The following is a 24,767-nucleotide window of genomic DNA, read 5'->3' on the forward strand; positions in this document are numbered from 1 at the left end:
ATCTAAATGTGAGACAAGATTCCATCAAAATCCTAAAGGAGAACACAGGCAACACCCTTTTTGAACTCGGCCACAGTAACTTCTTGCAAGATACATCCACGAAGGCAAAAGAAACAAAAGCAAAAATGAACTATTGGGACTTCATCAAGATAAGGAGCTTTTGCACAGCAAAGGATACAGTCAACAAAACTAAAATACAACCTACAGAATGGGAGAAGATATTTGCAAATGACATATCAGATAAAGGGCTAGTTTCCAAGATCTATAAAGAACTTATCAAACTCAACACCAAAGAAACAAACAATCCAATCATGAAATGGGCAAAAAACATGAACAGAAATCTCACAGAGGAAGACATAGACATGGCCAACATGCATATGAGAAAATGCTCTGCATCACTTGCCATCAGGGAAATACAAATCAAAACCACAATGAGATACCACCTCACACCAGTGAGAATGGGGAAAACTAACAAGACAGGAAACGACCAATGTTGGAGAGGATGCGGAGAAAAGGGAACCCTCTTACACTGTTGGTGGGAATGTGAACTGGTGCAGCCACTCTGGAAAACTGTGTGGAGGTTCCTCAAACAGTTAAAAATATACCTGCCCTACGACCCAGCAATTGCACTGTTGGGGATTTACCCCAAAGAGACAAATGCAATGAAACGCCGGGACACCTGCACCCCGATGTTTATAGCAGCAATGGCCACGATAGCCAAACTGTGGAAGGAGCCTCGGTGTCCAACGAAAGATGAATGGATAAAGAAGATGTGGTTTATGTATACAATGGAATATTACTCAACTATTAGAAATGACAAATACCCACCATTTGCTTCAACGTGGATGGAACTGGAGGGTATTATGCTGAGTGAAGTAAGCCAGTCGGAGAAGGACAAACATTATATGTTCTCATTCATTTGGGGAATATAAATAATAGTGAAAGGGAATATAAGGGAAGGGGGAAGAAATGTGAGGGAAATATCAGAAAGGGAGACAGAACGTAAAGACTGCTAACTCTGGGAAACGAACTAGGGGTGGTAGAAGGGGAGGAGGGCGGGGGGTGGGGGTGAATGGGTGACGGGCACTGGGGGTTATTCTGTATGTTAGTAAATTGAACACCAATAAAAAATAAATTAAAAAAAAAATCCTGGAAATCTCTAAGGAGGCAGCTGGGACAAAACCTAAGCCAAAGGCTGAAAAATCTGGTTTCTAACCCCAAGGCAGGTTTTGGAACAGGTCACCTCATCCACATCAATATCAGTTTTGTAATCCAGGAAAAATTATATTCATTCTGCCTAAGTCACAGGTGATCTGAAGGGTCATCACATTGAAAACAAAAATTTATTTGAAAGTGCTTTAAGATGTGTAAAACAGCAGACAGATGTGGAGTTCCTTTATCCTATCTTTGAAGTCTGATCCTGTGAAAATTTTAATAGGCAAATAAAAATGGTTGTTTCAAATAACTAGAACAATTCCTTGGTTAGAGTGAAGCACTGTTCGGAAGGGAGGAAAAAGAATACTGCTGAGTGCATTTATTTTCATAAATATACATGTGTATATGTACATACATACGTATATTATGGGGCACTTGGGTGACTTAGTCGGTTAAGCATCTAACTCTTGATTTCACCTCAGGTCTTGATCTCAAGGTTGTGGGTTCAAGCCCTGCATGGGGCATGGTCATGGGTTCAAGCCCTCAAGTAGCATTGAACCTACTTAAAAAAAAAAAAAAAGTTTTCTTCTTAGGCCACAGAGTAGTTTGTAAGTCAATGCGAGGCTGCTGACATTTCTCATCACCCTGCTATTAAGAAAACTACCACCTCAAGATGGAGTCACTGATGTTAAAGTCCATGTCAGCAAACCAAGGCTCAATACCTAACCTAACTACGGTTTCAATCCCCTACGAAATGTGATTTCTAACCGGCCAACCTGGAGTTTCCTGGTCAGCTCGAGGAGGTACCCCACTGAGAGACACTCTGTCCCCCTTACCAGGGTGACCTTGCCTGAAATAAGGCATTCTTTGCTAATAATTTCCTTTTTCCTGTTCTCTCTCTGCCTTTTAAAACTTTTTCTGCAGTTCAAAAGAGTTTCTTTCTATCTGCTGGATGGGATGATGCCCAATTCATGAATTATTGAATAAAGCCAATTTGATCTTTAAATTTACGTGGATGAGTTTTGTTTTTTAACAACATCAATGTTGCCAGAGTTGTCGAAGGAACCCATGGATAGGAATGAAGGGCATCCCTGCAGGGCAGTTCCCTTCTTCATCTTGCTTTTCTTTTTTTTTTTTTTAAGATTTTGTTTATTTATTCATGAGAGACACAGAGAGAGAGGTAGAGACACAGGCAGAGGGAGAAGCAGGCCCCACACAGGGAGCCCGATGTGGGACTCGATCCTGGGACTCCAGGATCACACCCTGGGCCGAAGGCAGGTACTTAACTGCTGAGCCACCCAAGTGTCCCCTTCATCTTGCTTCTTGTCGTCAGTACATTCACACAGTACAAAACACTGAGTAATTCCATCCTACTTTAGTCCTGTATTATTTTTCAGTGGTGCCTGCTATCAAAAAAAAGAGTGAAAATTACATTTTCAGAGAAAGAAGAGGCAAAGGAAATAAAATTCCATACCACCTCTGTAAGAATGTTATGGGCAATCATGAGATGTTAATTATAAAAAGTATGTATTCCTTTAACAGTACATTACAAATATTAGCTGTTATTTTGCTGCTTTAAAAAAAATAAAACTATAAAAAGGAGTAGCGAGTTTGTTAACTCAGACTTGTTGCTGCAGAGCTGATGTGATGTTTTTCGGGTTTTCCACCCAGGATTCCGCCCCTAGAATCTGATTTGGGCAGGAACCCAGACAACTGGTGGGATACACACTCTGGATCTGTGGGTGGCTCGGCCTGGGGACTCTCGAACACTGACCCTGCTCAGCTTGAGCTGTGGGAAAAGATGAAGGAGCCTGGCCAGTCTTCAGGAGAAGAAAGCTCGGTGAAGGAGGCGACTTCTCTTGTGACTCGGGTGGAGAGGAAGCCTGGGTGGGCGTGGGCTGGGACCCACCACGGCCAGTCAGGGTTCCTGACATTCTTGGGAATTTCCTGGAAGCCTTGAGAGGTGAGCCCCAATCCGTGGAGGGACAGCTTGGGCCATACTCGGGCTGCCTGCCCAGTGAACTGCTTTTATTGTTACCAAATGTCACTCCACCCAAGACAGGATTTTCAAAGATTCCGTAGATGAATGGGAACTTCTGGTTGCTCCTTGTTTGCTGCAGTGTGTTATGACAGGCATCTGAGCCGGGCCTCCTTTGTAATTCAGGAAAAAACGCCTCGGGGCCTAGCGGGTGCCCTTTAGCAGAGAGCCGGGGACATAGTTTTGCCTTTCCAGCCCGATTCAGGGTCCCTGAGGAGTAGATAAATTCATTTTCTCACAGATGCGCCAGGGTTTTAGGTGGTTCAGGGAGGAATAGGAAGCCCGTCACTGTGCTGAATGTCTTCTTGCTGTTGTTGAGCACCCCAGATGGGAAGGTGGGAAGGCTGAGATGGGGAGAAGTAGTGATCCCCGCCTGAGCAGCCGGGGCTGAGGAGCACCACCCCGCAGGCTCCGCCTGCCACTGGGGGCTGATGGCCTTCACCAGGGTGCTGGCTCCCCTCGGATTTTTTTTTATAATAAATTTATTTTTTATTGGTGTTCAACTTGCCAACCTATAGCATAACACCCAGTGCTCATCCCCTCAAGTGCCCCCCCCAGTGCCCGTCACCCAGTCACCCCCACCCCCCGCCCTCCTCCCCTTCCACCACCCCTAGTTCGTTTCCGAGTTAGGAGTCTCTATGTTCTGTCTCCCTTTCTGATATTTCCCTTCGGATTTTTTTTTTTTTTTTGGTGGGGGGAAGCAAGCCTGCCTGTATTCAACTCTCCCTCCAGTGCTGTCTGGGCCTCTGCCTCCGGCCAGGAAAGGGGGCTGGAACATCTGGGCCTTAGGACGTGCTCTGGAGCACAGGGTGCACTAGGGGGTCCAATCCCGGGTGCCCACCCCCACCCCCAGCCCCACCCCCACCCCCGAGCAAGTGCAAGCGGCTGCGCATTTCAAGCAGGAAGGCGGGTGCCCGCGGGATCACACCTGCTGTCACAGTTGCAGGAATCCGGCTTCTAGTAAATTTCAGACGTGCCGAGGGGGGAGGGGGGCCCAGCAGCTCCCGGAGGGCGACACCCGCGCCAGGAACAGCCGCTGACCCCGAACCCCCGGGGCGGGGGGGGGGGGGGCTCGGAGGCCCTGAGAACGCTCCCTCCCCTCCCCTCTCCGGGTCACGGTCCTCCAGCGGTGACTGGGGGGCGGGGGGGGGGCACGCACTCGGCTAGGACCCCGCGGGCCGGGAGGCGGGGACTCTGCGCGGGCGGGGCTCGCGTCCCGGGGCGCCGCGGGGTGGGGGTCCCGAGCCTGCAGCCGCTGCAGGAGACAAGGGGGGGAGTTGCCAGATTATGATGTAACTTGCCTGTGCCCACGCTGTTAGGAAGCAGGGGAGCTGGGACCCCCGGGGGGCTCAGCGGTTGAGCACCCACCTTCGGCCCAGGGTGTGACCCCGGGGTCCCGGGATCAAGTCCCGCATCGGGCTCCCTGCACGGAGCCTGTTTCTCCCTCTGCCTCTCTCTCTGCCTGTCTCTCATGAATAAAGGAAGAAAAGAAAGAAAAAGAAAAGAAAAAGAAAAGAGAAAAGAAAAGAAAAGAAAAGAAAAGAAGAAAAGAAAAGAAAAGAGAAAAGAAAAGAAAAAAGAAAAAGAAAGAAAAGAAAAGCCCCCCAGCCCAGCCAGCGCAGGATAACGGGGAGATTCCGGTGCATTCACCCCTGACCTGACACTTGAGCAGTTGCTGAGGTCTGTATCATGCATTTGTGTCGTGTATTCGTCCTCTTGTTTCTATTCTAACTCATTTTGGCGGTTTTCAAACAGCACCTCCAACTTCCTCGCCCTTGGAGGGGAGCCTGGGAGGCCTCCCCTTGAATCTGGAGACCAAGGCAGGGGCCGCGGCACGGGCCTTCCCAGGCGAGGTCGTAGGAGGCGGTGGTTCAGGGGCCCCGCGAGCCGGCAGGCCAGGAAGGAGGCCTTCCCGGGGACACCCCACCGGGTCAGGCTGGTGTAGCGCTGGCCGTCTGTCTGTCTTTGCAGCAGCAGAGGCCCCAGACTGGAGAGGAGAGGTGAGCCGCACCCACTGCATCATAAAATGGTTATTGTCGTTGGCCACTAAGTTTAGGGTGGTTTATGGTCTTGCAGTAGATAACCAGAACACTCATTAGGCCCCAAATGAGACCCTAATGTGTCTCCCATGTCCCCCCTTGCAAATTCCTGCCTTTAAGCTCATGGCATCCCAGGTCACCCCATAGGTCAGAAACCTCTGTGTTCATCTCCAATCGGTCACCGAATTCTAGCTCTCACGTCTGTTTCCTAGCTCCAGGCCTCTGCCTGCCCTAGTTGACCACCGCGTCACGCCGCTCATGTCCAGGCCACGTCTCCCACTGACTTGTCAGCCTCAGCTTCTCAGACTCTGTTCCTTCCCTGGCCGGCTGCTGGCACTGGTCTCTGCAGGCTCACCTCAGTCTCGGCCTGGTGGAAAATTCTCTAAAGGCTCCTCCTTGCCGTCAGAAGGACTTACAAGACCTCCGCAGTCTGGCAGCCTCCCTCCAGCCAGTCATGCCTCCAGCCCAAGGCCCCGTGCTCACACCTGAAGTGACTCATTCTTTCCAGAACATTCCAGACACGTTCATGCTTCTGTGCCTTTAACCATGTTCTTCCCTCTGTATGGACTTCCCACACCTTCACATGTCCCCTATTTCACACTCTCTGAAGCTCCACCTCCACCAAGCAGAACAGAGTGTTCCTCGCTGACTATCCCATTATTCCCCAGCCTACAGGTCGCTTTTGTAGCACTTCCTTGTCTGTTTCTCTACTCTGCATCTCTGGGGGCTGCTGTGTAGCCTGCCTGGCATACGAGCTGTCATCCATCAATGCTTCTAGGGTTTCCACCGCTGCTACCCTAATTCAGAGAATAATCTTCACGCTAATATGTCTTCTTAAAGTACAGCTGCCAACAGGCCATCCCCCACCCCCCTCAAAAAAGTAGGGGTCTCCCCACTGAATGAAGACAAAACTTAGCACAGCATCTGTGATCTATGCCTTTAGACTGAAGGAGACCTGAAGAAAGGATCAAAGAGTTGAAGTCACCCAGCAAGTTGGCTGGATTAGTTATTACCCACCTCTGTGCTGCTTCTGACCCCGTCTCCCCATCTGTACCCAGATCTTCTCCGGCATGGCACATGGTCTTCAGTTTTTTAATTTCTACTCCTAGATTTCTCTTCCTCATAGTCTCTTTCTCTTGGATAAAGTTTATTCTTGGGACACCGGGATACCTCAGTGGTTGAGCATCTGCCTTCTGCTCAGGGCCTGATCCCAGAGTCCCGGGATCGAGTCCCACACCGGGCTCCCCCCAGGAAGCCTGCTTCTCCCTCTGACTGTGTCTCTTTCTCACTCTCCGTGTCTCTCATGAACAAATAAAAATCTTTAAAAATAAATAAAGTTTGTTCTTCTATTTTGCCTTTGAGTCTCCACATTAAGTTCAGGAATGGCCAGCAGGTCATATTTATTTCTGGGTGTTAGCTTTTGTTGCATCTTTCCAAAGAAAGTTTACTTTCTTTCTTGCCCATTGCCAAAGCAATGGGATATAGACACCGAAGGCCAGAGATACAGTTTCTGGTCTCCTTTCCAATCACTGTAATCTGTATTTTACTGAGCAACATCTTCCTGCAATGGTGCCTTCTCTCTCATACTCAGGACTCTCCAAAGTAACTGGTGTTTCAGTTTTAGCTGACCACTCTTTGCCCTACAGTTATTCTTACAGACGGAACCCTAAAATGCTGAAAATGGAGGTCTTTTTTTCTTTTCTCTTGTTCCATTATGAGATATTTCAAGCAACTATATACCCATGTACTGGAAGTCTTATTCAAAACAAGCTATTCTAAGCAATTAAATTAGAGTTATCTCGTTGAAGAATGATATTTAAGAATTGTTTAGACATTCATAGTTCCTTTGCTTATTGGTGGCATTTAAAGTTAAAAAAAAAAAAAAAACGATCTCAGGGTAAAAGGAGCATAAAGATTTTGATATTTTAAGTAAAGGTAATATAATGCTTACAGAACCAGTAAACATGCCCTCAATTTCTTAGGGAATAACTAATTCCTTCCAAAATCACAGCCTAATTCATCTCCACATTTCAAGAACTTAAACATCAACCAGTTGTTCACATTTTGGCCCCTTTTCAGGAATATTATACATGTTACTAAAAAATGTGTGTTACAAAGAGAAGGCTGGATATGCCTGAGCTTGAAAGTAGTGGTCACTTCTCAAACACAGAGCACTTGGCAGTTTTCTAATCCTTTCTTTTCTTTTTACTTGGAAAATAAAAACAGAATGATTTTGAGTGTTGAATTTCAGCTCCAGAGCAAATGATGAAATTTACATGTCAAGACTTTTTCCCCATTTCCTGTCGGGGCTGCTTTATTCCAGGCTTGTGTGTTTGCTGAGCACAGATGTCCTTGCTGCTTTCTATTCTTTCCTTGGTCTGTAAAAAGAGTTTAGTAAACTTGTTGGAAAAACATTTTATTTTGCTTTGCTCCTGTACATAATAGAATTAATAGTAAAGTATCTAAAAAATGCTGGCTTTTTATGACATCAATCAGTCAAAGTTTCAAGGCTTCTTTTTCTCCTTAAGGCTTTCTAGTTACCTTGTCTTCATCTCAGAATATCCAAAACAACACTCCTTGCCCGGAAGCTATGAGGGAACAGATCAGATTTATCTACAAAGGAATGCAAATTGTAAATATGGCCCCAAATAGAACTTTAATAAAGTTCAAAAATAAATGGACAAGTGAGAAAATATTTGTAGCACTACAAATAGTAATATCCCTAATATATAAAGCTACCAAATGTTCTATATGAAGAGAATATGACTTCTATAAGTCAAATAGAGTCAATACAAATTAATAGGAAAATGGACAAAGGGCAGAAACAGGCAATTCAAAGAAAAAACACAAAAAGCAGGTAAACAATGTCATGTAATTGCACAATAAGAGCAACATATACCTGAGATAGAACAAAATTTAAGATTGTTTATATAAAATATTGGTAAGAATCAATGGGGTAATAGGTCTTTACTGTAATACTGTGGGAGTATAAATAAGTACTACTTTTGAAGGGCAATTTGACAGAACTTTCCAAATTGCAAATCCACATACATTTTTACCATACAGTTTTATTCCTAGTTATCCTATAGAAATAACAGTACAAGTAGGCAAGAACATATTTATGTGGATGTTTATTTGCTGTAATTTTTTTAAAAACAATTGAAGAAAAGTTCTATTTTCTTGAATGGGGAGCTCTTGAGATACCTGATGGTACATCTGCACAATAGAATTCTCTATTATACATGCAAGACATGGTCTAGATCTTCTCTAAGATACACTATGAGCAGAGCAAGGCACAGAACTACTTATATAGTTGGTATATTCCTTTTTTTTTTTTTTTTTTACCAAAAACTTTCAAATCATGTGGAGGGGTGTATGTTTAGATAAAGTTCTAGAAGAATACAAATCATAGTGCAATTATCCCTGGAGAACAGGTGTACACACGCAATTTCCTTTTTAGCTTTATATTCTTGAATATTGTTTAAAATTTTCAGTGGAATGAATTGTTTTCTAAATTCTTAATCAAGACAATTGAAGAAAAGAAATAAGATCCAAAGAAATCTTAAGTATATCTCTGTCATGGGTATCAACCTACCAAGTTTTAAAGATCCCTGAAAGACCATCTTTACCATAAAATTTCAAGTTTACTTTACAGCTCCTCCTCTTGACGCTGGAATAGAGATATATGATTTTACATGCAAGGCTAGGAGTTTCATTTCTGACCCTCTCCCAATTATTCTGTCCTATTTATTTCCAGATGCCTTTACCCATGGAGGTAAATCTGACCTTTGGTGAAGGTCACCTGACATAAACCAGTATACACTCACTGGGCCAGTACGCTGGTAGCACCCAGAAACAGGAGTTGTACTAAGTTAAAGCAAGCCATCCAGAAACCACATCCTGAAGTCTGCTGTGAATGGGTGATCGCACAGCTCACCAGCCAGGGCTGTCATTGCTTGGCCATTAGCACTGAGGCCCAGGAAGCAGAGTCCTCTGGAAGAAGCATCAGCCACACTCCAGGGCTTCTGTCAGCTGACCATTGCAAGGACAACAAATTAGACTTGCTCTTCTTTGATGGCAGAGGAACCACCTTCCAGAACCAGTGTGAAGCTCACCCAAGAGCCTGTGTGTCACAGTTTTGTGAATGCCCAAGTGTTCTGACATAGGGAGTCTATACTACTCACCTTACTAATACTCCCAACAGATTTTTTGTTTTCCTGACTTCCACTCTCCTGGCCAAGTCTCTGCTGGGTGGATACCACACTGGGCTGACAGAAGGCATTTGTTAGTCTTTGTAGACTGTTTATTTCTGATAAAGGTAATTCATGACAACACCTGTATGGATACTGCCCGGTGGTGTGTTGGTAAATGTTTAACAACCAGCTTTGCTGGACAAACTACCCCTAGGCTAGTAATATTTATCAATTTCCTTAGCGTAATGGCAACTTCCAAGACTGAGGTCAAGATACCAACAAAATGTCACTGAATATTGGGAACACACGCACATACTAGCATTACTATTTCTATCTTAAGAGCAGAGGTAATGGGGAAGTGTAATAAAATCATTAGGAAGTGAGTTGCACCTACAACATTTGTTTTTAATATAAGTTATTTAATCATAAATGCACATAGTTTAGCATCTAAAAATGGCTGAGTTTAAGAATGGCCTCACAAAATTCCTGAAAATTTAGCAACTGGCTCATGCAAGCCAGTACAAACTGGCTCCAGCACACCCCGAGATTCCCACAGTGCAAGATGTTACAGATATTCTTTTGCCTGGAAAAGTCACAGTCATTTATTTCCTTAACAGATACTCAGATCTCCCTATGTTTTGGACAACCCATGTGCCTGTCTATATGTTGACAGGCAGGGCCTATGTTGACGCAGATGTCCGGATTCACAGCTCCTTGGGCTTGGTGTCGGGGCTGGACAGCGCAGTAGATAAGGAAAGTCATGGACACCAGAGTCAAATAAACCAGTACCATTCTGCATTAATGTACCATTTAGTAATTCCTTAACTGTTAATTTAATGATTTAATAAATATTGCCTATGTTATATTAAAAAAAGAGATAAAACAGGTAGAGAATATTCTTAAAACAGATGTGATGTTTAAGGACATCTGTACAACACTCAGCATTTGAGAGGAGCTTAGTACGTATCAGCACCCTTTCTCTTGAACGAGCACCTCCACAGATCCCAGGTAATCGATTGGGGCTATTTAAAGAGGCCTGCAGAGCCAGGCAGTGTCAGGACACGGCAGGCTGAACCTGACTCCTTTTCTTTTTACCTGATTTGGAAATCAGGTTGGGAGCAACCCTGACTTTGTCATTCCGGTGCCTGGCAACAGTCTGCCGTTTAATCTCCTAGGCGAGCTGCCCTTGTGTGGCAGGTTCTACAGACAAAACTGTCCTGGGTCTGTGGTGATAATATTCCTCTGGGTCACCCAGGTTGGATGGATAATCAGTTGCCTTCATTCTTGGGAACCATCCCAGCCTCCCAAGGCTCTGCAGCCACACGAGCTTACCCAGGGTGCTAGGCCTCTCCAAGGTGAGCCTCAACAGAGTTTGTAAAAAGGTTTTCAACAGGAAAACTATGTATAACAGCAATTTGAACTCTTCTCTAGTTAACTGATCAAATCACATGCTTTGTACATGCGAATGGATTTTTTGGGAACATCAAAAATTTATTTTAAAATATCCTTCAGAAAATATGGAGGTGAATTTACCAAAAAATTGTCTAGGGTACAAGAATTACAAGAGTGCTCAGTTTCCCCAGGAAACAGAGTATCACCAACAATGAAGGGCAGAAGTACTGGTCTGAACAATGATGACAAAACTTAGTAACACATCTAAAAACAGAGGATATGTGGTAGGATATGTAATGGATATATAATGATTCACTAAATAATACATTTTTAAAAAGTACTCAATGAAGGGAGAAAGCTGGAATGCCTTCCACTCACTCTAGCTGTCCAAATCAAATTCTCTTTTCAAGCCCCAGCCCAGTTCTCAAAGGCTCCAGTAAACCGTTCTTGGATGCCCATCCACTGAACTCCCACGGCTACGCAATGTGTTATCTCTACTGCTCGGTTTCTACTTTCATCACATTCCGTACTGTTGTCTTTGCAGATAGTCAAATTGTCCTTTTTTTTTTTATTTAAAGATTTTGTTTATTTGACAGAGAGTGAGAGAGAGAGAGCGTGTGTGCACAAGCAGGAGGAGTGGCAGAGGGAGAGGGAGAAGCAGACTCCTCCCTGAGCAGGGAACCCAATGTGGTGCTCCACCCCAGGACCCTGGGATCATGACCTGAGCCAAAGGCCAACACTTAACCAACTGAGCCCCCCGGGAACCCCTCAAATTGTCCTATTTTAACATCTTCTGTTTTTGGTAGCAGAGAGCAGGTCCTGTACTTCTATGTAAGCTTCATATAATAGACAGTAATTCATGAAAGAAGAAGCGAAGCAATGACACAACCAATGAACGAACGCTATGGATTTGGCCAAAGCACAGCTTCTGCAGTGCCCCGTTTCCTCACCTGGCCTTTACACAAGGAGCTGATAGGGATTCGATTTAAAAATGAAGCTTCCACTGTTAATGTGGCTGATTAGTCTGGGGTCAGGGTGACAGGTCACAATCCCTCCTCATCCCCAGCATAATAAAAATAGCCAGGAAGGAACCCTTGAGGTTCACTTAGAGATCGTATCCTTTGGCATCTAGCTTTCTCTGGTTTGTATCTCCTCTAGGACAGAGTTTGCAGATGTAGGCTTGTTGGATCACCTCCTCAAATCTCCTGTGGCTCAGGGGAAATATGCAGATTTCTGGACACCCCCCCTCCCCTGGAAGGCCATTGGATCAGATTCTTGGGTGGGAGGTGAGGGCTGCATCTCCCACATGATTATTACACACTATAAAGTTTAAGAATCTCTTATTCAGAAGAGAAGGGAGAGAGGAGAAAGAAGTGTTAGATGGCTCCCATATGCCAGGTACTGGTATTTAAGATGCCTCCTTGGATTCTCACACCACTAAAGGTCGATTTCATCATTTTCTCTCAGGACTTTCAGAGAGGACTCTCAGATGCTCATGTACTGATAAGACAAGTTGCCAAAGGCCCCACAGTGAGTTAGTACAAAGACTGGATCCTGATGCCGGTCCATCTGGCCCCGTGTGTTTAGTTCTGTCCATGACATTACACTATTCACCCCACTACTACAGAGGGTTCTCTCTATTTGCATACATATGAGATCCCAGGTTCCAGTCAATACTTTCCATGTCGACAAAAGGACTTCTGAGATGCTACTCCTACTCCACAGATCATATTTCAGAAGACTGAAAAGCTCACAAAGCTCCTGGAAATTTCTCATCCACCTATAGATGCCACAGGGGGACCATGTGCTTAAACCCTCTCCCTCAACTGCAGCATCACATGGGTTGGGTATGAATCCTCCACATTTTCCTTTCACTTACACACACACACACACACACACACACACACACACAATTATACCCATGCTTTATGGGACAGGCACTCCATACAGACACATGCTGCCATGGGAACATGGGTTCAGAATATGTAGCTGGCTTTCCTTTTTCTTGTATAGATATTTTCAAAACAGTTTCTTTGGTGATATCTTTTTTAGTCTCCTTGTTTCCTTGACTACATGATGAAAGCCGCCGGGTGCTTTTTAGTAGCGCTTTCTCTACTGACCTTGGTGGCTGAATGAATATTCCTATTCTTGATTCAAAGTCTATTGTATTAATTATATCATTCATCTATTTGCAACTGAATCTCAGAATATGTTTGCATAAAACACCTCCCTGCCCAAGAATTTATGATCACATCTTTCTCTCTAGTACATCAGCTTAAGTTCCTCTCTTGCTTTCAAGGGCTGGTGCTGTCCTGTCTCTCTGTTCCTTCCACAGCCACCTCTATCCCAGACCCAGGTGTTATTTTGGATCTCTAGGCTGATGTTCATACTGGTTCTAATGTGAGGTTCTAATCAAGCCTCTATCTGATTTTGAGCAAGTTGTTAAAACTCTCTAGGACTATTTCTTTATTCATTATAAAGAGCTTCCATTGATCACTGGAGCTACCATTTACTGCCTTAAGTATCTTATACATGTTTTCTCAAACCTTCCTCACACCTGTTAAAAGAGGTATTATTGTTCCCACTGTCCAGGTGAAGAAACCAAGACTGATAGAGATTGAGTAAACCACCCGAAGGTACACAGCTAATGAGGATCCAAGAAGGAATTGGAACCTATGAAAGGCAAAGTCCTTTCCTTTGTTCAGTGAAGTTTTCCTCCACTGTTCCACTCACTTCTGTGACCCGGTGTGTGTGTGGGGGGGGGTTCTCCATATCAACCAATTCTCCAACACCAGCTGGGCATACTGTCCAATCCAGTATGATCCTGACATGATCCACCTGGAGTTAGCATTCAGCTCTCACAAGTTAAGGGCTCTGTTCCAGAAGACCATTCCCCAAATCCAGATGCCAATTGCACACCCCACATTATCATCTACACTTCTAACCAACTGGCTATAAATTGGGGTCCCCACAATCCCCTCCTCTGGTTTGGTAATTTGCTAGAATGGCTCCCAGAACTCAGGGAAACACTCGTTTACATTTACCAGTTTATTATAAAGGCTGGTAAAGCGTATAGACTAACAGCCAGATGAAGAGATACACAGCAAAAGGTCTGGAAGGGTCCTTAGCACAAGAGCTTCTGTCCCCGTGGAGCTAGGGTGCACTAGTCTCCCAGCCCGTGGAGGTGTTCACCAGCTAAGAAGTGCTATGAATTGATACTTTAGGGATTTTTATGGAAGCCTTATGGTATAGGCATGATAGGTAATGAACTCAACCTTCAGCTCCCCACTCAAAGTTGTTGGAGTGGGGCTGAAAATGCCAATCCTCAAATCACAAGGCTGGTTCTCCTAACCCTTGGGTCTTTCCAAAAGTCACTTCCTCAAAATAAACTGAGGAGTGGTTAAAGGGGGCTTCTTTTAAATAACCAAAGATACTCCTTTCACTTTTATCTCCTCTTATCACTTAGGAAATTCCCTGGGCTTCAGGATGTTTGTGCTCAGGATGTATGTGGTCCACAAATTCTGTGATACCCCTCCTTTCAAGAATTGCAGCTTAATTCCACTTTCCTTGACGTGGTTGAACTTAATGACCCTCTTCTAATGACCGAACATAGCAGGAATGGCAGCATATGGCTTCTAAGACTAGATCTTTTTTTTTTTTTTTCTAAGACTAGATCATAAAAGGCATTAGAGCTTTCTCCTTGTTCTTCCTCTCAGATCATCAGCTCTGGGGGAAGCCAGCTGCCATGTTGTAGTAACACACAAACAGCCCAGTGGGGAGGTCCACATGGCAAGAAACAGGCATCATGCCAAGAGCCAGCAAAGAACAGACCTTCTGTCAACAGTCATGTGAATGAGCTCTCTTGGAAGAGGATCCTCCTATCTCATTCAAGCCTTCAGATGACTACAGCCCAGCAAAATCTGAATTCCAGCCTCACAAGAGACCCAAAGCTAGAACCCTCCAGCTAAGCCGCTGTGGAATTCCTGACCTGCAGAAACTGAGTTGTTTTAAGCTGCTAAATTTGAGGCCCTTTGTTTCACAACAATAGGTGACTAATAGGCCTTGCTACAAGACATGACAAGCACTATTTCACACATACGCTCTTTTTTCCTACTCATGTTCTTTTGTCCTACCCACGTACCTTGAAGTGAATGATTCTGAAGCTGAAGAAGGGCACAGACAGGAGGAGCCAGGATCTGGGAATCATTTGGAGCAGAGGTAGCCTAGAAAGCCATCCCTATTGTGTTACCCCAGAGGTACGGGGCTTGTTACAGTAGCTAATGTTCCTTTCTCTCTGACTATACCCTCCTTTCATTCTTTTGTTCTTTACCACATGGAATATAATTATTTGCATAAATGCCTTTTTTTCATGAACATCAAACAAGTGGCTAGAAGGTGCTTGGCAGTATGTGCTTTGCAAGCATGTTATTGATTAATCCTTGTGATAATTTTTCAGATGTGGAATCTGAGACAGAGAGGTGAAGTGACTTGCTCCAGAGCACATGGCCCAGATGAGGGAAAGCCACCAAGGGTTCTGCTTCCAACCCAGAGCTCTCAGCCACTCTGATCTGCTCCCTCCCTCGGTCCCTGTATCCCACACAGCACCCAACACAGTCTCTTGCATACAGTTGTTGTTTAATAAATGTCTGTGACTGCAGGAAAATGTGAATGAACAAATGGCAATATATTAAGAGGGAAAATGTCATGAAAGTTCACAGTCAAAAAAACCTGTTGTCCTGAAATCTTGTTTTCCTCATACAAATGCCCCCTTTTACTTGTATGCGTCTGAACTTTAGGGTGTTAGAGGCTAGAACACATAAAGAGATTCATTGACTGGATGAAAAACATGCTTAGAGAATACTAAGAAATTCTTCATAAAGTCTGTAGTTTTAGATCAAGAGCCCCAAGTGCTTCAGAACATCAAACCAATTCAGGACTTTCTGAAGAGCCGACCTCATTAAGGGAAGTCACTGCACTCCACCAGCACGTTGAGGGAGAAGACAGTAGCTACTGTACCGATGGGTGCCCATCTCTCTAGAAACCTGTGTCCATTCATGGGGCCTGGCGGGGGAACCTCAGCGTGACCACAAAGGCCCAATTGTTCTCTTCAGATCAACACGCTAATGCAGTGAAAGAGTGGGTGCCCTGTGTACCAAGGCAGAAAGGCCGTCAACGAGTCCCTGGCACAAACACAGCCGGTCAGCCTTAACAAAGATGGGGTCAGAACTCCCTGCCAAAGACCAGTCTCTGTGAGCTCGCTCTAGGAGTGAAAACCCTATCAGATTTAAACTAAAACAGCTTAATTTCTAAAGTATGCAGCCAGGGCAGCCTGGGAAAAAGAAGACTATCCCTTCCTAGGGAGGGTAGATAAGTAATGAATAGTCTCAAAGCCCAGGTCTCTCTGATTTATTCAGAATTAGTATTAGCTTCAAGTCACTGCCCTGTTGCCAAGGTCACACCTGTATCTATTCCCATCTCCCCAAGGAGAGCTTCAACCTGCCTTATTATAAACGTTCACTTTCCTGAAATAAAAAAAAAAAATGTGTAAAGTGGTTAGCTTTGGGGAGAGTTAGGGGGGATCCGGAAAGGGGGAGACATTTGTTTTCCATTTTTCCCTCCTTGGATTAATTTTTTATTACGTGTATGTACTCATTTTACCTCTTTAAACGTTTAAGTCCACCAAGGTGAGGATTCGACTATTTGGGTCTTCATTTTTCCATTACTCTGTTTCAAAGAAACAAAATATTATTTTCGTAGGTTTTTAAACTCTAAATCTCTACCCTAAAACAGCACTTATTGTTCCCATCAACAAAAGCCTTGCTTCTCAGAGAAGAGTCCACTCAGTGTGAGTTCCTTGGAGCAGAATATTATAGAACACCTTCACTGGATAGCAACAGAAAAGTGGGTTACTGGGTTTTTCTGTCATTTCAGCATTGCTTAGGATGGTGTAACCACGTGCTACTCTTTTTTGGAGAGCTGGGGTTTCTAACTCAGGGTGATTTCCTCCTCAAAGGACATTTGGCACCACCGTGAAGCATTTTCGGTTGTCATACACGGGGGGTGGGCCCTACCAGCATCCAGAGAGGCTGCTAAATACCCCACAGGGCACAGGGCAGTCCCCAAAGTGAAATATTATTTAGTCCAAAATGCCAATTGTGTCCAGATTGGGAAAACCTCATTTGCTGACTCTGTTGCATAACACATAGAAATTCACCTTAAACTCACTTTCAGGGAGTAAGTAGGGTGGGGTGGGGGGGATTGTCTCATCATTATTTGTATGACATATCAAGGGTGAAGTCGAGATTGGCCAGATTTGGGAGCAGGTGTTTGTGTCCATTCTTCCTGGACATACCAGATAGTTGATAAATGCTTTGAAATGGAACTGAAAGCATCCTTTATTCTTTATTCATTTATGTAATAAGTATTTGTCGCATCTCTGTCATTAGGTAGACACAGATAGTAAGAGAAAAGATGGTCCAACCATCAGCACCTCTGTTCTTAATAAAAACAGAAGTGCCCAGGCCATTTCTAAATATTACAATCAACATTTTGGCCAGCATAAGTCTTGGGAGAACTAAAATGAGAATGAACCTGAACCATTTAGTTATTCCATGTGTTCAACATGCATATGATTCACTTCTAGTAAGGCTGATTTCATCACATAGTAATTATAAAAAAACTCCTACCCTTTGGGGAAAGTCAGGTTCTCAGAGGGCACTGATTCAGGGGGGTAATGTAGGCTAAATGAATCAAGAATTTCGGCCTGGGACGTGGACAGAGACAGCTCCTGGTACTTTTGCTTTCTATTTCTGACTGGTCCCCACCCTAAGCAGTTGTCTCAGGACAGGAGGTACTCATGGACTTCCCTCCAGAGCTAAAATAGCCGGAAGGATGTGAGTGTGTGATCCCAGGGCTGGACTTGGCTCCTCACTCGGAATGGGGTCATTAGGAAAGTTCCCAAACTGTCCCTCCCTAAGCAATCACGAATCAACAATTAATACCCCCCCCATCAAAGTAAGCCTTATAAAAATATTTTCTCTTAAACTTAAAGACACTCCAGTAGGATGAATTCTCTCAGAAGTTTAAGTAGTTGTAGCATTATTGATCCATCAACAATTCCTTGAATCACTGCCTAAGAACACAAAGAAGCCCCTGTACTTTTTCACAAGTCCCCGTGGAACTTTCCATGCCAATGAAAACAAGTTACACTTTCAAAAAATATTTACCAAAAACATCATTTCCAACCACCAATGTAACCATGTAATACAGCTTTTTGTTTGCTTCTTTAGGCTTCAGACATTTTTTTCTAACAACAACAACAACAAAAAAGAAGTGCAGTTACAAAGTACAATGATCAAGAAGACATATCTGCAAAAAAAATATATTGCAAATGTAATTGTCTCCTATTTTCGGTTGCTTTCATGGAAAACTGTAAGTTGGAAGAGCAGCATTGCCACCAGTGCAATGGGTCCCAAACCAAAGCTGCTCCAGGGTTGGCTGAACCCATGGAGCTGAGGTCAGAACACGTCCAATCCAACTTCCCTGCCAGGCAGGGGTCTGATGATGATTCTGTCTCAGGCCATCTCAGGCTGTGACTGCCCCTGGTTGACCTTGTGTCCCACTCCCACTGGAACTTAGCTTACAGCCCAACCCTAGTTGTGTGGATGTTCAAAGCCCTGGTCAGTACCCAGAGCCTCCTGTCAGTCTCCGGGTTTGGGTGCCCTGGTCTGGCATGCAAACGGCCTCAACTCCTTGGGGTCCTAGCAGTGGGTGCTGGGTCCAGGACCATCCAACTAGTCCTGGGTCAATCTCACAACTACTCAAATCCAAGGGCTTTGACTGGAGCCAGAAAAATTATGGGAATGCAGTAAAGCATCTGCCTGGCTGCATTGAGCCCTGGGTCAGGCACAATGGTCCTGTGTAATCAATCACAGGCAACTTCCACTAAGAACCAAAAACCTGGGCAAGCTGTCTGGCTCTAAATCATGCCTTGTGTCACTCTGGAACTATGGAAGGGGTTAAAGCTCAGCATGCTCCTTGACTTTAACTCATTCCAGTTTCTCTGATGAGAATAAAAAAAACACCAGCACTTGCCCATGAGCTGCGCAGCGCTCTCCATGCTGTATCCTCACCCCCAACTAGGCATTCCCTGCGGCCTGCCCGGTCCCCACGAATCCTTTGTTCTGCTGCATGATGGCACATCTGTTTGTTTTTGTTCATTTACTAGGTGCTCAACGGTGTCTTTAGTGCTTTATATACACTCAGGTATTTATATTTATGTATTTGTACATGTACCTCCATTGAATATATAAATTTATCACAACATGTACACATTATGGGGTTGCATAAATTCCAACAAAGGGTGCACGTTTTTTAGTTTTATGTGTCACTAAATGTACTTTTTAATATTTTTAACTGAAGCCACACGTGCCTATTTTGTCTTTTTCTTTTTAAGATTTTATTTATTTATTCATGATAGACATAGAGAAAGAGAGAGAGGCAGAGACACAGGCGGAGGGAGTAGCAGGCTCCACGAGAGGAGCTCAACGCGGGACTCCATCCCGGGACTCCAGGACCGTGCCCTGGGCCAAAGGCAGGCGCTAAACCACTGAGCCCCCCAGGGTCCCCTATTTTAAATCTTATAAAGAAAAAGCTAATTACCGTGTGGTCCCTTTCCAGGCCCGGCCTCCTGAGGTCACACGGAAAGTTAGACAGTGGGGTATACTTTCTGATGAGAGCACTAAAGAAAGGTTTTAGAAGAAACCCAAGCCTCCAAGCAAGCAATTAGCATGAGAAAAAGCCTAACATTCTTTCAAGAAAAAAATTAAGAGATGCGGTACAAAACAAGATAAAGGGAAAGACCCACATCCTTGGCATGGAAACAGGCTAAAATGCATAGCTGTCATTGAATGTTGAGGTGAAAGTGAGCAAGAATGAAGCTGAGGTCAGTGTAGACCTGGGGGTAGTAGGGAGAGGGGACAATGCGAAGTGTTGGGCCTTCCATCGTTCATCAGTGAGTTTCTAATCAGTAGAGAAAAGGAGCGTCTAGTAGTTCCTTTCAGCAGACATTTCCTTTGGAGTTTAGACATGTGCCCAGTTCTTCTTCTCATATACCCCGGGACTGCATCTGAACAGTTTGCCGATGTCAAAAGGAAATCCTGTCCCTCTTCCCTGGAGAAAAGAATAGGGCAGGCTCAAAGGGAAATCTGGAAACATTTGTCTTCCAAGAACCCAGCATCTTCCAAGAAGCTCTGTTCTTCTGTGTGATGTATGCTAGAGATTTTGGTCCTACCTCCAAGAAGGCTACGAAGCCGAGGGAAGCTCCCAGATGCCCTGGAGAATAGGATCTAGGGTGATCAGTGCCAGTGGGGTCCTTTGTGGAACCAAAATGCAGCACAACATAGCAGAGAAGATTCTGAGTACAAGAATTAACCGGAAAATAGAGAAGGGAGTTACCAGGACAGAAAAATACTGTAAATCCTGCAGCGTCACCATCACAACCTTTAGAATAAAATGAAGGCTTCAGGCTCTAGGGACTATAGTTCTAGCTGCAAAAATATAATAGACTGAGCATTTTTGTCTTCCAAGGAGACAAAAACAAAGATCAAATAATGGAGGGGGTAGGAAAAGAGAATATAGAACTCCCTGGCTTGTTGACCTCAACAGTGCATGTGATTTAGAAGCTTTGTTGTATCACATAGTCAGTCTCTTGGCCTTTAAAAAATACATGTATTACTATTTCTTCCCTATCTGCATAGAGAACTCTTAAACTCTCCCCAGAGCTAATTAATAATTCTTTTTTAAAAAAATAAATTTATTTTTTATTGGTGTTTAATTTGCCAACATATAGAATAACACCCAGTGCTCATCCCATCAAGTGCCCCCCTCAGTGCCCGTCACCCAGTCACCCCCACCCCCCCTAATTAATAATTCTTAATGAGAGCAGGTATCTTGACTCAAACATCAAAGTGTGGAAAGTTACAACAGGGTGTGGTGAAGATGCTACTTGTGGCAGGCAGTGGTTTAGCACCCTGGCTGCATGTTAAAACCACCTGGAAAGTTCTAAAATATTGATGCCTGGAATCCATCCTCAGAAATTCTGATTTAATTGTTTTGGGGGTAAGGCCAGGTTGTCCATACTATTTTTGGAAGTTCCCCAGGAGATTTGAATGTGTAGGTCACCATGGGAAACCTGGGTCTAAGATCACTGGGGTCCTAAGCCGTTCCTAAATAACCATCCATTCCTATGAGATGCACAGAGAAGAGAACCAAACAAGTAACCCTTTCCGAGGAGCTTCAGCCCCAGTCTCACTACAGTACTGTAGCGAACTAGGCTGGACCTAATCAATACTTTTGTCTGCACCTGAAGAGCCAGAAAACCAAAGCCAAATGAGAAGCTAACTCTTCCTCTCCATCCCCAAGTCCAAACCCAGGTGTCCGTTGTTAGCACTCTAAGAGACAGCAGCGTCTACCCGCAGAAAGCAGAACAACTCCTACTTTGCAACTCCTAATTCCAACCAAGAAAGGAATACTATCTATCTCAAAACAGAAGGAAATACAAGCCAACAAGAAAGAGGCAACAACCCAATGGAAAAAGGAGCAAAGAATATATACGGTTAATAAAAGAGAAGCCTCTCAAGTCCAACAAACAGGGGAAAAAAATCTTCATCTCTAGTGATCAGGAAAATGCCAGTTATGATCACAAATGAGATAGATACCATTTCACACTTAGCAGACTGACTAAAATCCAAGTTTGGTAATACCAAATGTGACCAAGCATGTTGAGCAGCAAGAACTCACATATTACTAATGGGGTGTCAATGTGCAGAGCCACTTAGGAAAACAATTCCGCAACCTCTGCTAATGTAGGAGGTGCTCACAACCTTCAAGGAATCAATTTCCCCTTATTTGCCAATCAGATAGGTACAGGTCCCCTGCCCCACTGCTTGTCATGTGACTCGATTAGAAGGGTTAATATCTTCCAATACTGGAACAGATAATTATGGTTTCTTTTTTTTTTTTGATAATTATGGTTTCAACATCGTACAAGGAAATAGTACATTCAGTTAAAATGAATAAGCATCCACCTAGTTCAGCATGGATTCATCTAAAATGTACTGTTAAAAGTGCAAGTTGCAAAATGTCACTTTCAGTGACATAGCCTTTACGTAAAATATTAAAACACACACTTATATATACTTATGAATAAATATGTAGAAAAAGTATAAAAACATGAGCAGCAAAAAGGCACACGAATAAAAAAATTATTACCTTGGGGGAGAGGCAGTACGTCCTCAGTTGAGATTAGGGAGGCATTTTGATTCCAACTAAAATGTTTTTTTCCTTCCTTCCTTCCTTCTTGTGGTTTTTTAATCTAAGTACATGTGGTCAAATGTTAATGATCTTAAAACCTGGGTAAGGAAAAAAAAAAAACAAAACCTGGGTAAGGTAAAGGTGTACTGTTTTATATTTTTATCTGTATCTTCTTGTACAATTGAAATATTTGATAAATAACTTTTTAAAAACTTTTTCAGGGAAAGAAAAAAAAAAGAAGCCACAAATACCTCCTTCCCTAGGAGCTCTGATGTATTTTGCTTCTTCCTTTAATACTGAGATGGCAAAACGGCTGCTCTGAAGGAGCCTGCGCCCGGGCTGCACTTGCGGATGGGGGTGGAGACCTCGAGGTCCCAGGTGATCCATCTCGCAGTGACCATGTCAGGCGCAGGCTGCATCACCGATGTCCACTTAATAACTGTGCTTCGGAACAGGGGGGAGATTTAGCCTGACTTCCAGAGCAACACACAAACCCTGGAGTGAAGGAATGAATCTCTGTACGTCTGTAATTGGTGTTCTATGTGGCTTAACTGTCTGAATTGCATTTACCCTATATTTGATGTGTTTCAAATGCTCTGGCCCCTATAAAACATCAGGTTATGAGTCATCCACAAGAAAGTCGAGGAGAAATTGGAAGCACCCAGGGAGCCAGTGCTGCAGGGTATTTGATGGATGAGAAAACCGAGACTGAGGCAGTGGGGTTGTCTGGGCCTGCGGCTTTGCCACTGCTGGATCCGGGGCTCTGGTCTCTTGACTCTCTGCCCAGGGCTCAGAGCCCAGGCTGCCACAGGGTTCCTCTTCATGGACAAGTGAAATACCCTCAAGGGAGAGAAAATTAGAAAAATCTGAAGCTTTCTGCTCTGGGATCATGACCCGAGCGGGAAGGCAGACACTCAACCAGTGGCCCACCCAGGTGCCCCCAGAAACTAAGTTTTTACACAGTTTTAGGTAACCAGTTTGAGGAGCCTTGACTTGAGGAAGGAAATGGCTTTATACATTTTTTTTAATATTTTAAAAATTTATTTGAGAGAGCATGCAAGAGCACAATCAGGGGTGGGGTGGGGGGAAGGGCAGAGGGAGAAGCAGATCCTCCATTAAGCAGGGAGCCCCGGGGTGGCTGGATCCCAGGACCCCAGCATCATGACCTGAGTTCAAGGCAGACGCTTAACCAGCTGAGCCACCTAAGCGCCCCTGGCTTTATATATTTTTAATCACTGCTTTTAACCATGTCTTTTCATATCATCCATTTCATACCCTAGTGTTATTTTAGGGAGATATAGGGAGATCTCCAGGTCTCTTTTAGTTATTAAAATTTGTTCAAACTGTCATATGCGATTCAAAGCTTTACTCCCCTTCTCCAGAGTAGGCTTGGAATGGGTATGTGTATTTGGCGTGGGGCATGAGACCTGCTGTGACACCAGCAGCCCCTTGCTTCTCAGGGGCTAGCTCTCTATAGCAGGTGGGGGTGCTAGCTCTCTTCTTGGGAGATTCGAGACGGAGAGACTTAAGAAATCTGCTTCTGTGGCTAGTGGTTCTCTGTTGGGGATGGGGGAGGGTCACTGATGTCACACTGGTCTGTTCTGATTTTCTTTTTAACTTTCTTTTTATTATTATTTTTAAGATTTTATTTATTCCTTTGTGAGAGACACACAGAGAGAGAGGCCAAGACATAGGCAGAGGGAGAAGCAGGCTCCATGCAGGAAGCCCAATGTGGGACTCGATCCAGGTACTCCCGGATCACGCCCTGAGCCGAAGGCAGATGCTTAACCACCGAACCACCCAGGCGTCCTTGTTCTGATTTTCTCTGAAACTGGAGGCCTCTGTTAACCAAGAGCCTATTATGATGCCAGAGACAATTAGAAACCCCCAGGAAGCCTTCTGGGTGCTGGAAATGCTTTATACTTTGCCCTACTCTCCTCTAAGGCAGCCCCAGGAATAGTATGGTCTCATCAGACAAGTCTCTCAAAGTCAAGGGTGCACCAGAGACCAGGCCATTGGAGAATATGCACTACACACATAGGGTTTTCCAGGCTCCGATGCTATCCCAGTGTACAGAGGCACCAGAATGCCTTCCCTGATCCAGTATAGCTTCCAGAAAGATGTTGGATCCCTCAAAGACTTGATTAAGGCCTTGCTTTTACCCTGAGAGGAATCCATTCTACTCTATTAAACTAAGGACTGGTCATTGAGTCCCCACAAATAATTTATCAGTAACTGCATCAATGTTCTTTCAGAACCGAGCTGGGGAAGGAGGAAAGAAAAACAATAGGCCTCACCCATCCAGGTGGTAATGTCAAAGGTGATTGAGGAAGCATTCAAAGCATTCATTCAAATGGCCATTTTGTCCCGGTTGGTTGTAGGGAGGAAGGAAGAGAGTGGAGGGGAAGGAAGACATGCCTGTTCTAATAGACCTTTTCTTTCTCTCTTTTATTTATTTTTTTTAATAAAGAAGGTCACTAGGAAGTTACCTCTGGAGACAGGGGGGTTCCCTCATCTGACCACACCCATTGTCTACAGCCATAAGCTGTCCTGCTTGCTCTTAGGAAGGCGTTGGGTAGTGATTCTGAGGCTGACCAGTGTCTTGGCTCCTCCATACCAAGAGAACCGTGAGCACTC

The 24,767-nt window shown here is 44.3% G+C and overlaps 3 long non-coding RNA genes across 13 annotated transcripts in view; 1 reads left to right on the forward strand and 2 right to left on the reverse strand.

Moving 5' to 3' along the window:
• Positions 1 to 5,807, reverse strand: part of LOC140600235 (uncharacterized) — a 90,474-nt gene extending 84,667 nt beyond the window's left edge. For 2 of the 5 annotated variants that reach the window (XR_012003452.1, XR_012003453.1), the window contains exon 1: positions 4,122 to 4,384. This is a non-coding gene — a long non-coding RNA (uncharacterized lncRNA). Of the gene's footprint in view, positions 1 to 4,121; positions 4,391 to 4,850 lie in introns of those variants that run through there. The other 3 variants (XR_012003450.1, XR_012003451.1, XR_012003449.1) reach the window with 3 other exon arrangements.
• On the forward strand, positions 4,350 to 22,664 carry LOC140600237 (uncharacterized). Of its 3 annotated transcripts, XR_012003461.1 has the most exons (4): positions 4,388 to 4,873; positions 8,990 to 9,550; positions 18,107 to 18,248; positions 22,352 to 22,664. It is a non-coding gene; the product is annotated as an uncharacterized lncRNA (long non-coding RNA). The 3 variants fall into 3 exon arrangements; XR_012003460.1 differs by lacking the exons at positions 18,107 to 18,248; positions 22,352 to 22,664 and adding an exon at positions 10,043 to 10,242 and having other exon boundaries at positions 4,397 to 4,873; XR_012003459.1 differs by lacking the exons at positions 18,107 to 18,248; positions 22,352 to 22,664 and having other exon boundaries at positions 4,350 to 4,873; positions 8,990 to 9,566.
• LOC140600236 (uncharacterized) overlaps positions 7,125 to 24,767 on the reverse strand; it is a 36,868-nt gene continuing 19,225 nt past the window's right edge. Inside the window, exons 3-6 of one of the 5 annotated variants that reach the window (XR_012003455.1) lie at positions 22,382 to 22,970; positions 22,089 to 22,228; positions 16,476 to 16,541; positions 7,125 to 7,610 (exon numbers count right to left, since the gene is read on the reverse strand). This is a non-coding gene — a long non-coding RNA (uncharacterized lncRNA). Of the gene's footprint in view, positions 7,611 to 16,475; positions 16,542 to 19,278; positions 20,233 to 22,088; positions 22,229 to 22,381; positions 22,971 to 24,767 lie in introns of those variants that run through there. The other 4 variants (XR_012003457.1, XR_012003456.1, XR_012003454.1 and 1 more) reach the window with 4 other exon arrangements.

This window comes from Canis lupus, chromosome 11 (assembly GCF_048164855.1).
Source record: "Canis lupus baileyi chromosome 11, mCanLup2.hap1, whole genome shotgun sequence".
Classification (NCBI taxonomy): domain Eukaryota; kingdom Metazoa; phylum Chordata; class Mammalia; order Carnivora; family Canidae; genus Canis; species Canis lupus.